The sequence below is a fragment of the Podarcis cretensis genome (assembly GCF_951804945.1).
Source record: "Podarcis cretensis genome assembly, chromosome: 2".
In the NCBI taxonomy this organism is placed as follows: domain Eukaryota; kingdom Metazoa; phylum Chordata; class Lepidosauria; order Squamata; family Lacertidae; genus Podarcis; species Podarcis cretensis.
The window spans coordinates 97,818,578-97,831,487 of record NC_137171.1 but is presented as its reverse complement, the minus strand read 5'-3'; the positions used below and the strand labels follow the sequence as shown (position 1 = coordinate 97,831,487).

Sequence of the window (12,910 nt, the reverse complement as noted above, 5' to 3'; positions counted from 1 at the left end):
TCAGTAAGGTGTTGTTTTTTTTATCCTGATTTTTGGAACTGTTTACACCTGCCAAATGCAATACAAAGAAAAATCTTAAGTTTTCACTGAACCATTATTTAACCATAAAGTTACATAGGCATTTGGACCGAGGGTTATATCCAATACTAGCCCCACTCAGAACAGGTCAGTATTAGAACTGTAGAATTGGAAGGAACCATGAGAGTCATCAAGTCCAATCTCCTGCAATGCAGGAATTTACTACCCAACATGGGGCTCATACCCACAACCCTGAGATTAAGATTCTCATGCTCTACCAACTGAGCTACCCTGAGGTCAACTGAAATGAATGAGAATGACTAATTTAGGTCCATTAATTTCAATGGGCACACTCTAAGTAGAAATAACATTGGCTACAACCCATATACTTTATAAGGTACCAGCTCTTTCTGTTGAACGTGGTTGCTTGTCTATGGACATGATGAGCACTTATTACTTGGGGTCAAACTACATGCGGCATAAACTATGTTTGCCCAAGAATGCAAGATTCTGAGTGCAGGATTTTATCAGAAATAGCCAATATGAGGCCCCAAATCTAAATCGGAACCCTAGATTCAGTGTAGGGAAGGGGGTTTTAATGCTTTGCCCACATTCTCCTGGCTGTGGTCTCAAAATTACCTGGGCAGTAGGGGGTGGGGAGAAGGATGTGTTTGTAATTTGTGTGGGAACAAAACTCCCACCCCAATGAGCGCTTCCCTCCCTCCCATGCAAATTTCAGGTGCAAGCGGCGATATGGGGTGGCCAAAGCTCACCTGAGAACTATGTTAGTGTCAACAGTAAGAACATAGGTTAGCCCAAGAAGTGCCAGACATATATAAGAAAAATATTTTCCACTTTGGATCTACCTCAAACTATGCATTCCATAGCACTGAGCCAATGACACAAACAGTTCACCATCTCAAGGCACAACCAATGACACTCCTGCAGAAAATCTCAATGACTGAACTGAGACATAAGGGTTTATTTGTTTGTTTGTTTGTTTGTTGAATTCTATTTTTATCCCACTTTTTTCCTTGAAGATGCTCAGGTACATGGTTCTCCCCCTCCTCATTTATTCCCCCAAACAATCCGGTGAGGTAGGTTAAGCTGAGAGGCAGTGACTGGCCCAAGGTCACCTAGTGAGCTTCATGGCTGAGTGGGGATTTGAACCCTGTTTTCCCAGGTCCTAGTTAATACAAGGACCTTGAACTTAGCGTAGTAGCATATGTGCAGCCCAGTGTTACATGTCTGCCATGTGTCCCCAAGTGCTACCACATTCTGCACCAGCTGGGGCTTCTGAACCAGGCCGAAGGGCAGAGCCACACAGAGCACATTGCAGTAATCCAGCTTGAAGGTCACAAATACAAGGGCTAGAGTGGTCAAGATATCTCTTACCAGGAACAGCCATAGGTGGCAAACTAGACAAAGCTGGTAAGATACTCCTAGCCTCAGAGGATAGGAAGCTGATTGGCAGTCTTGTACGATCCCGTAAGTGTTGCATGAGGAGAAAGAACTTAACAGGAAGCAAGAAAAGAGTTACATGGGTCACATACTCTAGAAGGGGGGAAACCTACTATTTCCAAAAATTACTGAACATACTGTAAGATTGCAAAAAGTGGTCTTTTATTTATGTTTTGCTTTCCAATCCCTTTCTGATTTCCCCCCTTATCAGCGGTAACAGATCACCATGAACACTGAATGAGAACCTTCTACTTCTTTATTTTGTCACATCTTTATTCCATGTTTCAACCAAGACACTCATGGTAGCTTGCACCGAGTTATCTTCATTTTATCCTCTCAGCAACACAGAGGAGTAAATTAGGTGGAAGAAACAGTTATTTGCCCAGGGCCACCCAGTGAGCTGTGATTTGAACCTGGGTTTTCTACATCAAAATCCTGCACTCTCATCACTGCACCTCACCAGCTTCCTCATATCAGAAAATTTTTCAAGACATGATAGAAAAGACATTCACAGTCCAACAGACCTCAACAATGTGTTATTATTTTCCTCTTTAACACTTTCTCACACTATTTAAATTTGAACATGAATTTGTATACAACAATAAAACAACCAACTAGTTTGTCGTGCTCCTGTGAGCAACCATGTCATTCACACCAAGAACCACTGCTTATAATGTTCAGATATTTCATTCCTATTTCACATCACTCAATTAAGTCTTTCTGTATAAAAAAGCTTTTAACAACCACATCTGGTCTTTAATAAATCACTGCACTTTGTCTTCCTGCCAAAACTCCTCCTTTATCTAACTTACATCTTCATGAGGAGATAGGAAATCACACATTATGGTGGTGACAAACAATTGTAATTATGTCATTAGTAGCCATTTAGACTACAAAGGTTCTCAAAAAGGAAATATAATGAACAATAAGAAATATAGGATAATACATTGATCACAGTTCTAATCCGCTTTTTACTTCACAAGTGTAAAAAGCTGGCATAATTCATGGGCACAGCAGGCAGTAATAGTACACCACTTTATGAACTATGCAGCTATTTTATTCCCCTATCTACTTAAAAATAAAAAAAGCTTTTAATAGCTTGATTTAGACATAAAAGTTATTTATGATGCTTCGTTGATTATAATATTTACTTCTTGAACTTTCTATAGAAGCATTTCTTTCTGAGATACGAATACAAACTATATTATCAAATACCTCTTAGTAAAGAACAGCTTTGCTGCTAAAAGTAAGTGTAGGAGAAATGTCAGGATAGCCAAATAATTTTTAAAAAATGCCCTCTATCATGTAGTAAGAAAATAAGCAGGCCATAGGCAACTGGTGCTTCATGGTTCTGAAATTTTAAATCTTTCTTTTACTAGGGATCTGCCAAATCCAACAGGGCCAAAGGACCAGTTTACACAACATATTCCATTCCCCTGCAGCTTGTATCCTTAATTACAAGGGGAAACTGTCTGTCAATCAGGATGTATACAGAGGCAGATCAGAGCCATTTCCAAAATCACTGCTACACCTTTTTTGAGCTCCCACGGTAACAGAATTCACAGCTATTTCAAACCCCTTCCCTCTTAGCAATCCTAGATTCTCACAATTACATCTCCAAGCTCTGTCTTGGTCACAGAGCTCCTGCAGCTGATCAAGTATATGGGAGTTGATCACATGAATTGACCCTTAGTAGATCAAACCTCTCCATTCTTAAGAAAATCAGCCCCGAGTGCTCACTGGAAGGACAAATCCTGAAGCTGAGGCTCCAATACTTTGGCCACCTCATGAGAAGACAAGACTCCCTGGGAAAGACCCTGATGCTGGGAAAGATGGAGGGCACAAGGAGAAAGGAACGAGAGAGGACGAGATGGTTGGACAGTGTTCTCCAAGCTACCAATGTGAGTTTGACCAATGCATACCATGGCTTGTAGGGGCTTGTAGAGGTCAGGATCTGGTCTGGTGGCCAGATTCAATTTCCCACCCCTGACGTAAGTTCACTTCAATGTGAAATTAAATTAAAAGTAAATAAAAGTAAAATAATTCTTGTTTTAGGAGGCTGAGAATCTGCTAGCCATGGTAGCTAACAGATAACATGGTAAACTCGAATTACAGGTTTCCAAGGCCAGTATACATTGAATGAACAAAAAGTCATCATCAGTATGACTTGCTTGTGAGTTTCTCAGAGGCATGTAGATGGCCGCTGTCGGTGATGGAGTGTATGGATTACTGGATAGAGTTGCATTTGGGTGCCCGATTAAAAACAGTGCTGAATAAATGTTCATCTGATGCTGCATCTTTACCTGCCCAACACCTGATATCATATAGTAATCGGGTGGGGGGCAGGTGTGCATGGCTTGGGGAAATGGCCTTGTTGACCAATTAGGATGCCTGCCAGCCCATTTGGACCTCCAGGCCACAGGTTCCCCGCTAGTGCCTAAAGGATTGGAATTTAACTTTTATTCCTCATTTCTGAAACATGTCTCAAGGAATCCACACTTAATGTTATATTTTTCACTATTGGCTACAAACTGCCACAGAAAAACCTTTCCTGTGTATAGTTAAATCTGTTCAGCATCATTTTCAAAGCCACTTTTTTACTGTTCAGGAAAATTTCAGTATCTAGAACACAGTCAGAGGACATTAAGCTACTGAATGACAGGCTAACGGTGATGTTTCTATCAAGTCTATTATATCCCTCTCCTAAAGGGCACAATCTACAACCTGCTTGCTGGACTAAAAGTCTAATGATTACTAATATGCTGTCACACAGATTTCCAGTTCAGAAGATCAGCTTTCCATTGTGATCCCCCCCCCCAACTCACAGCTTCCTATGTCTCCAATAAATCCACTATTCACTATTTAAGCTGTGAAATATACTCAACTGGATTATTTTTTTGAACTAAAAAAAAACACCTATAATGAACATTTATTTGGTTCTACAACCTTCCAGAATTAGAAGTCAGAAAGAATGTTTTATCCTCCTCACCTATAAAAGAAAGCAATGTCTTCCATCAGTTATTTAGTGCATTGTGATGGAAAGACTTGGGCTAGTACAGAACTAAAGTCAAAAAATGTTTAATTTTCTATGAAGCATCATGATGATCCCAAACCAGAATGTCTTGGAACAAGTGAAGCCAGACAGGTCCAGCTAATAAAAGGTACAATTTCTCTTTGTCTTCCTTCAGCAGCCATGGATTCAAATTTCTGCTGGCTTGCTAAAATACTTCAAAGTTTATTTTCTCCTTTGAGGAACAATAATTATTGATGTCAATATGAACAGAGTGAGACTGACCCTCCATACATGGAACTTTGAGAACCAGTTTGTACATCTCTGTATTTGTTTGCACTGTTGCTTGCACATTTCCAGTGGTTCTCCTAGCAAAATTGTTAATGGTAGCTTTTAATAGGCTCAAGAGTTGGGGATGTGGAGTTGCTGCAATCTATAATGATTTCATCTCCCACTCTAGGCCTCCTTTCTAGCCTGGCTTCAATTCAGAGTAGTTGTACGTATTGCTAGGCAACAGGAACAGAGTAAACTCTTCCAAGACGATTAGCCCGGCCACCATTTTAATTATTGGCTCCATGTTGCCTGAAAGTGGTATACTAAAACAGAGGTCTAGTTAAAGGGGCAAGAAAGCAGAAAGTACAATAGCTATCCTCAATTAATACAGACCATGGAAATATCTCCACCCTTTATTCAACAGTCCTGGTACCTCCAAAACGTTCACACACATACCAAATAGATTCCCAAAGAGGGAATGCACCCTGCCAGAAGTACTGCACAATCCATTGTGAATTGAATTTGTACCCATTAAGGTTAGCAATCCCTGCACCCCACACATTTTTACACTAATAATAATAATAATAATTTATTATTTATATCCCGCCCATCTGGCTGGGCCTTCCCAGCCACTCTGGGCGGCTTCCATAAAAACCAAAAATACAGTAAAATCACACGTTAAAAACTTCCCTGAACAGGGCTGCCTTAAGATGTCTTCTGAATGTCAGGTAGTTGTTTATCGCTTTGACATCTGCTGGAAGGGCGTTCCACAGGGTGGGCGCCACTACCGAGAAGGCCCTCTGCCTGGTTCCCTGTAGCTTTGCTTCTCGCAATGAGGGAACCGCCAGAAGGCCCTCGGCGCTGGACCTCAGCGTCCGGGCAGAATGATGGGGGTGGAGACGCTCCTTCAGGTATACTGGACCGAGGCCGTTTAGGGCTTTAAAGGTCAGCACCAACACTTTGAATTGTGCTCGGAAACATACTGGGAGCCAATGTAGGTCTTTCAAGACCGGTGTTATATGGTCTCGGCGGCCGCTCCCAGTCACCAGTCTAGCTACCGCATTCTGGATTAGTTGTAGTTTCCGAGTCACCTTCAAAGGTAGCCCCACGTAGAGTGCATTGCAGTAGTCCAAGCGGGAGATAACCAGAGCATGCACCACTCTGGCGAGACAGTCCGCAGGCAGATAGGGTCTCAGCCTACGTACCAGATGGAGCTGGTAAACAGCTGCCCTGGACACAGATTTGACCTGTGCCTCCATGGACAGCTGTGAGTCCAAAATGACTCCCAGGCTGCGCACCTGGTCCTTCAGGGCACAGTTACCCCATTCAGGACCAGGGAATCCTCCACACCTGCCCGCCTCCTGTCCCCCAGAAACAGTACTTCTGTCTTGTCAGGATTCAACCTCAATCTGTTAGCCGCCATCCATCCTCCAACCGCGTCCAGACACTCACACAGGACCTTCACTGCCCTCACTGGTTCTGATTTAAAAGAGAGGTAGAGCTGGGTATCATCTGCATACTGATGAACACCCAGCCCAAACCTCCTGATGATCTCTCCCAGCGGCTGCATGTAGATGTTGAAAAGCATGGGGGAGAGGACAGAACCCTGAGGCACCCCACAAATGAGAGCCCAGGGGTCTGAACACTCATCCCCCACCACCACTTTCTGAACACGGCCCAGGAGGAAGGAGCGGAACCACTGTAGGACAGTGCCCCCAGCTCCCAGCCCCTCAAGACGGTCCAGAAGGATGTTATGGTCGATGGTATCAAACGCCGCTGAGAGATCCAGCAGAACTAGGAAACAGCTCTCACCTTTGTCCCTAGCCCGCCGGAGATCATCAACCAGTGCAACCAAGGCAGTTTCAGTCCCATGATGAGGCCTGAATCCCGACTGGAAGGGATCCAAATGGTCCGCTTCTTCCAGGCGTGCCTGGAGTTGTTCGGCAACCGCTCGCTCTATCACCTTGCCCAAGAATGGAAGATTTGAGACTGGGCGATAGTTGGCCATTGTGGCCGCATCTAAAGATGGTTTTTTAAGAAGCGGTTTAATAACTGCCTCTTTCAGCGGGTCTGGGAAGGCTCCCTCACGGAGGGAAGCATTCACCACCCCACGAAGCCCATCGCCCAGTCCTTCCCGGCTAGCTTTTATAAGCCAGGATGGGCAAGGATCCAGGAGACAGGTGGTTGGTTTCACTCGTCCAAGCAGCCTGTCCACATCCTCGGAGGTAACAGATTGGAATTGATCCCATTCAACTTGACTAGACAGAACTCTAGCACTCTCCCGCCCTGGCCCTGCTCTCACGGTGGAGTCTACTTCTTCCCGAATCTGAGCGATTTTATCTGCAAAAAACTTTGCAAAATCATTGCAGGAGAACATGTGGCCCGTACTAATCAACTATGATCAGCTTTGCAAAGATTCCAGGAGAACCCATAGCTTGCCAGAGCTTGTGTTGGTCTTTCATTGCCTTAACTAAGGAAAGTATTATTTCATGCAGGGCTAAAGGGTACAGCAAGTTCCACCTTGTTTACAAACCAACCAACCAACCGACCAACCAAACTTGAATGATAGATTTGCTGTCCAGTGTAGCATCACTGGGTTGTGCTTACTTGCACAACTAGAGGATCAAGGCAATTATTGCTTTTAAAGGAAACAGGCTGGCCTCTCTTCGGTTTTACTAAGAAGCATTCCACTCCAATTTAGTGACTTTCTTGATAACCACTGTATTTGGAACAATTCTTGGAGTTGGCTGTAGGTCTGGGGCAACAGGAGGAGTCTGCAGAGCATCTGCTGTCTGCTAACTTTGAAGACAAACCTAGAGGGGCTAGGGCACAGCATAGCAATGGCATGTAGTGGGCATCTTGAAACATCGATGGAGGTTCTTCAATTACCGACCCTTTACAAAAATAAAATATTCTAGATAATCTGCAAGCCCTGGAGACCTAGGCAAGCCATTTATATACCCCTCTTAGAAGCCATTCTGTAGAAAGGAGGGAAAGGACTGGATGTGAAGGGTCAGTAATTGAACTGTAGAGATCAGAGAAGAAAATTGCTAAGCCAAGATGAAGGAGTAAGAGGAGCCAAAGGAGATTGTAAGTGCTTTGTCCAAGAAGGAGCAAAAAACTGAAGAGCAGTCAGCCTATTTCCTGTAAAAGCTACTCCTGCCTTCGTCCACTAGAAGTGCAAGTAAGCCCAACTCAGTGATGCTAGACTGACATGCGAAATCTAGGGTGTCTAGCCCTTTGAAAATTAAGTTACAACCCAAGCAGTTCTGGTGTCCTGGTGCCAAGGACGACCTCCAGATTCACAATAGACCCCAGTAGGAAGAGCACCCCTTCTACCTTCTTCACACTGAATAGGTAATATTTGTGCTCCAATTTCCTCCCTACAACTCTAATTCTGCTTCCTTTCTTGTCTCTCTAACTCTCCAAGCAACCCATGCTGCTTCAGGCAAAGTGTTAATTACATTTTTTACTCCTTTGTCTAACCCAATTCACCTTCTATGTTTCTAAAAATAAATACTGCTTAACATTTTATTGGATTTTTATTGTATTTCAGTATTACTTATTTACTTTTTTCACGTGCTTTTTATGAGTGTTACTTGTGTGAAATGCTTAGAGATTTTGCTATATTAAGTGATACATGTTATAAAAATAAACAAAAATAAATATATCTATTTCCTCCGCATCTCATTTTCATTCTCCAACTTTCCCCAGTCAGTTCCATGCTGCTTTAACCCGTCAGCCTTTCCCATTTCCCATGTCCCCTATAGATTTAACCAAACAGTTGCCAATCCAAGCTAAATGCTATGTACCCAGCCTGTCAATTTTCATAAGAAAGAACAGAACTCCCCACCCCCACCCCCACGCACCCTCTAGATCTCTCCAACCCTCTGGAGCAGATTCCATGTGTTTCACTGTGCAAGTGAAAATTCTTATGCTGATGGAACACATTAATTGGACACGGCTCAGTTGCTCTAAACTCTGGCTTGTTGCCTCATTGCTAATTCCCTCTCTAAGAAAACCCAGTTGTTGTGATGGTGCACCATGACCCTTGTTCAGAGGGTCTGAGCTCATGTACATGTGCAGCATAGTACTTAACACATGTAGACAAGGACACAAGGTTACAAGTGCTAATGTGTCATCCACACTGCTATCTAACTGCTGGAGTTTACATAGGTGGACTTGGACTTGGTGCAGGAATGTTGTTTCAAAAAGGAAGGTATTGTCCAACTAAAACCGGAATATAGCAAAGGCCTTCTGGAGAAAGGCCTTCTGGCCTTCTATGACTGGCCACAGAAGAGGTGATGGTACAATTCCTAAAGAATCTGGTTTGGACATAGTATATCTGAACAATGATTAACTAGCTACTTTTAATTAACAATTATTAACCTCTGCCTTCTGGATAAGGTGCTTAAGTAGGCATTTGCTATAGCATCAGGCACTCTTGAGATGTACCTCAAACATCAGCTAAAAAGCCTCAGAACTGAAAACGGTCAGAACACACAGAATACCAAAATTATTATTACTATATATTAATTTATTTTTACCCTGCCTTTTTTCCTGACAGCACTCAAGGTGGCTTACATATAAAAATAAAAAGGTAAAAATAAAGGATCCCTGACAGTTAAGTCGTCACAGACATATAAAAATAAGAACTACTAAAACCTTTAAAAATCCATCATAAAATAGAATTATATATTGATAGAATTAAAACTATATGCATATATACATATACATCTATCCATACATAATCTGTTTAAAACATACCAATAATTATAACGAAAACAACATGGCACCAGCTCCTTAACATCAAACATAAAGACTGAAGAAATATACAGCTAAGTACCAATAAAGCTAATGATGTTCTCTTTTACATTAAGACCACAATTTACATGCGAGTTATGTTCCAGGGATCACACCTAAAGCCAAAATCACATACAGTCAAAGCACAATGGGTTCAATGGCGGGTGGAATTGCCAGAGTCATTTTTCCTGGAACCCCATTCCATTTCTATTTAAAAAATGATAAACCTGCCACATGCCTAAAGCTGAATGCGCAAAAGTTAAATGTGCATGAGCTATGGGCTTACTGTATTTAGGAATTTGTGTCCAGTAAGTATCATCTTAATTTTGGACCTACTTGAGAACTGATAAATTACTTTATACCTGGAACAGCACCTTCCATGCCACTTTAAGAGCATATCAAATGAGGCACCACATCATGCAAGAAAAGTTTGACCTCTAAGGGTCTCTAGCACCTGCAGTCTTAGGACTCAGCTATACAGCTGCAATTAAAACGTTTTAAATGTGTTGTGAAGTACAATATACAAATGTGACACTAGACAGTGACAGTGAGCTATGCCAAATTCAATGTACTGTATTTTTCCGTGTATAAGACTATATTTTTTTCTAAATTTTGGAAGTTTAAAGTAAGGGGTCATCTTATACACGGATAGTGCACAGTGCATTTTCTTAATTTTGAGTCCCCAAAAATAGGGGGCATCTTATACATGGAAAAATAATGTATTTTTAAAAACTTTTTTTTTAAAAAAAATTTCACAGTGTTTTTTATATGTGCGTAGCTTCTACCTTAGTCTGCAATCTTACCTGAGAACAAGTCTCATTGGACATGCCGAAACCTACTTCTGCATAAGTATGCAGAGGATTGTATAGTTAATTTATCAGGTTACGATTATGTAATAGACACAGGCAGGTACTAGTGTAAATGGATGATAGTAGTTGAAATGCCTTTGGGACAGTACCCACATCAGTCATCCACAGCCACCCTTCTCCATACTCAAGCCATTTCCCACTCTTTAACTATGCAACAGTTTTGTTATTTGACCATTTGAATGTTGTTGGACTATTTTTATAGCCAAACATTTCATTGCTATGTGCAAGGTCACAGGTAATAGCACTTACCATTAATGCTGGCACAGTGGTCACTAAGCTCCCTTCTTTCTTGGCACAACAATTCATAGGGGCCTTTAACTTTACATACTAGCATTAGCAGAATTTATGTATCCTTTTTATAGCCTATTTCAAAAATGCTGGTCATGATGTCAGTATTCACATTTCTGACCCCTGACAAGTATGAATTAGACAGATGCCACCAACTCCTGTCATAGGCCACCTATGTGTACAGATAACACTAATAATGAAATCCCATCAAGGGCTTTCCAATTGCTTCACGTCAATTTTGTCCCACAAGTTCACTTTATTTTTTTTTTAAAAAATGCCATTTATCCATTAATGGATTCAGAAAAATAGCTGATCTACAAAGTTGCGTTTGGTGTTATTTTTAAGACTGCAGTGTGTGAAAATGATGTTCAGACTTAGTGAAGAAAGAATTGACCAGGTTTCTAAAAATATTGTAGAAAGCCATTAAGCCAAAAAAAGGAAACATAATTGTTGACTTTAAAATATGCAGGCAAAAAAAATATCATAGTAAATAACAATAATTTACTTGGAATATTGCTTCATACAGTGTTTCACAGAAACCTAGCATACAATTTTAAAGAAAGTGCTGGCAAATTAATTGTATACTTTCGCTTTTTATGTTCAAGTCACATATGAAAAGAATAACATTTTACCCCACATTGAGTACAGTACCATAGACTGAATATGGGTTTCAGCAGCATCAATCGTATCAACTGAGATTAGATGAAAGTGCATATAGGATAAAAGAGGCATATAACTCTTACGTTTTTACCTTGTGGCTAACATGGCAATTTGCCTCCAGCAGCTGGGTGCATCTCAGATAAATTCACGTCAGTATTCTATTGCGAATATGGGTGGACAAATAATCATTTTCCGAATGCACTAATGCTTTTGCATTCTGATGATGGCATGGAGCTCTTGCATGCAGGTGCAGACCTTATTTCTTTGGGGATTTTGTATTTGTTTTGTTAGGGGCTAATGTGCACATGGCAAGGACTGTGTAGCTGACTACATAAAACTCAATTTGTGAACATGGTAACCTATTTCCAATGGTCAACATTATTTAATATCAACCACTGATATCTGTTGTCCCTCTTATAAAGTTCAGGAACTATGCTGCATGTATGCACTGAGAAACAGCTGCTGCACTGGATACTTGGATATAGGTTGTCTGAAGGGCTTGACATGCAACGGAGTGTGAAAATATGAGCTTTGTAAAAGATGAAAAAGCATGCTCCATTGCAAACTGAACCCCTTCAGATAGCCTAACTCAACGGGGTTCCTCTCAGTGACAATGAAAATAAACACTTATCTGAATCTGCCCTGAGGTGTGCCACATGCATGACACAAGCCAGCAATTTTACCCGTGTTCTAATCACAATCGTATCTGATACCATTTAAAAGCAACATTTAACAAAAAGAACAAACCTGGCTGTCCTCACTTTTCAGTCACTGATTGTCACTGTGCCATGTTTCAGGAGGAGTTAGCTGTCAAAAAGAAAGAAAGAAAGAAAGAAAGAAAGAAAGAAAGAAAGATCAGTTCAAATCCAAATCTGTCCTTTGGAATGTTTCCTTTAACATGCATATTGAATTGATTAAATTTCATTTCTGCTCTTTGGAGTGTGAGGGTTTTCTTCCAGTCTTTTTCCTCCTCCCTTCTCAAACAAAGCTACTTCCAATGTTCTGAGGGCTGGAAATTAATAGCCCTTCTAACTTGGATCTCTCCTGGTAGCCACCACCCCTGGCAAATCGCTATTTGTAGTTTCACCAAAAACAAATCATGCGTCTAATACAGCATTTAAGAGACTGAAATAAATCCATCCCTTGCTACCCTATCATCTTAAATGTTACTATGAAATTTGAACACATATGGCCAAAACCAAAAGAGCCAGATACATTATATAATTATCTTTTCTATTTTTACCTCCTAAAAATGAGATTATTCTATTTCTTAAGGCTCGGGGAACCTTTTACAGGGGCTACATCCCACAACTTAAGGATAGGGCTAAATAAGAACATAATATTTTAAATACTTTTTCTATTACATTTTAAGAACCAGTGCATGGCTAAATCACAGAAGAGGACCCAAACATCTCCCTCCCTGGCAGAATCTTTAACATAATACCTTCTTGGTAATGTCATGTCATAAACAGCTTTTTTTAAAAAAAAAGAAAAAGGACTACACGTGAACATTTTCCATTATCTTTGG

The 12,910-nt window shown here is 41.0% G+C and overlaps 1 protein-coding gene across 13 annotated transcripts in view; it reads right to left on the bottom strand.

The window, feature by feature from the left end:
- FOXP1 (forkhead box P1) overlaps positions 1–12,910 on the bottom strand; it is a 549,153-nt gene that overhangs the window by 372,461 nt on the left and 163,782 nt on the right. For 10 of the 13 annotated variants that reach the window (XR_013834841.1, XM_079961999.1, XM_079962007.1 and 7 more), the window contains one exon: positions 12,130–12,189. The exons of the other annotated variants lie outside the window; for them this stretch is intronic. The gene's annotated coding sequence lies outside the window, so the exon portion shown is untranslated. The remainder of the gene's footprint in view (positions 1–12,129; positions 12,190–12,910) is intronic. 13 annotated transcript variants of the gene reach the window in all.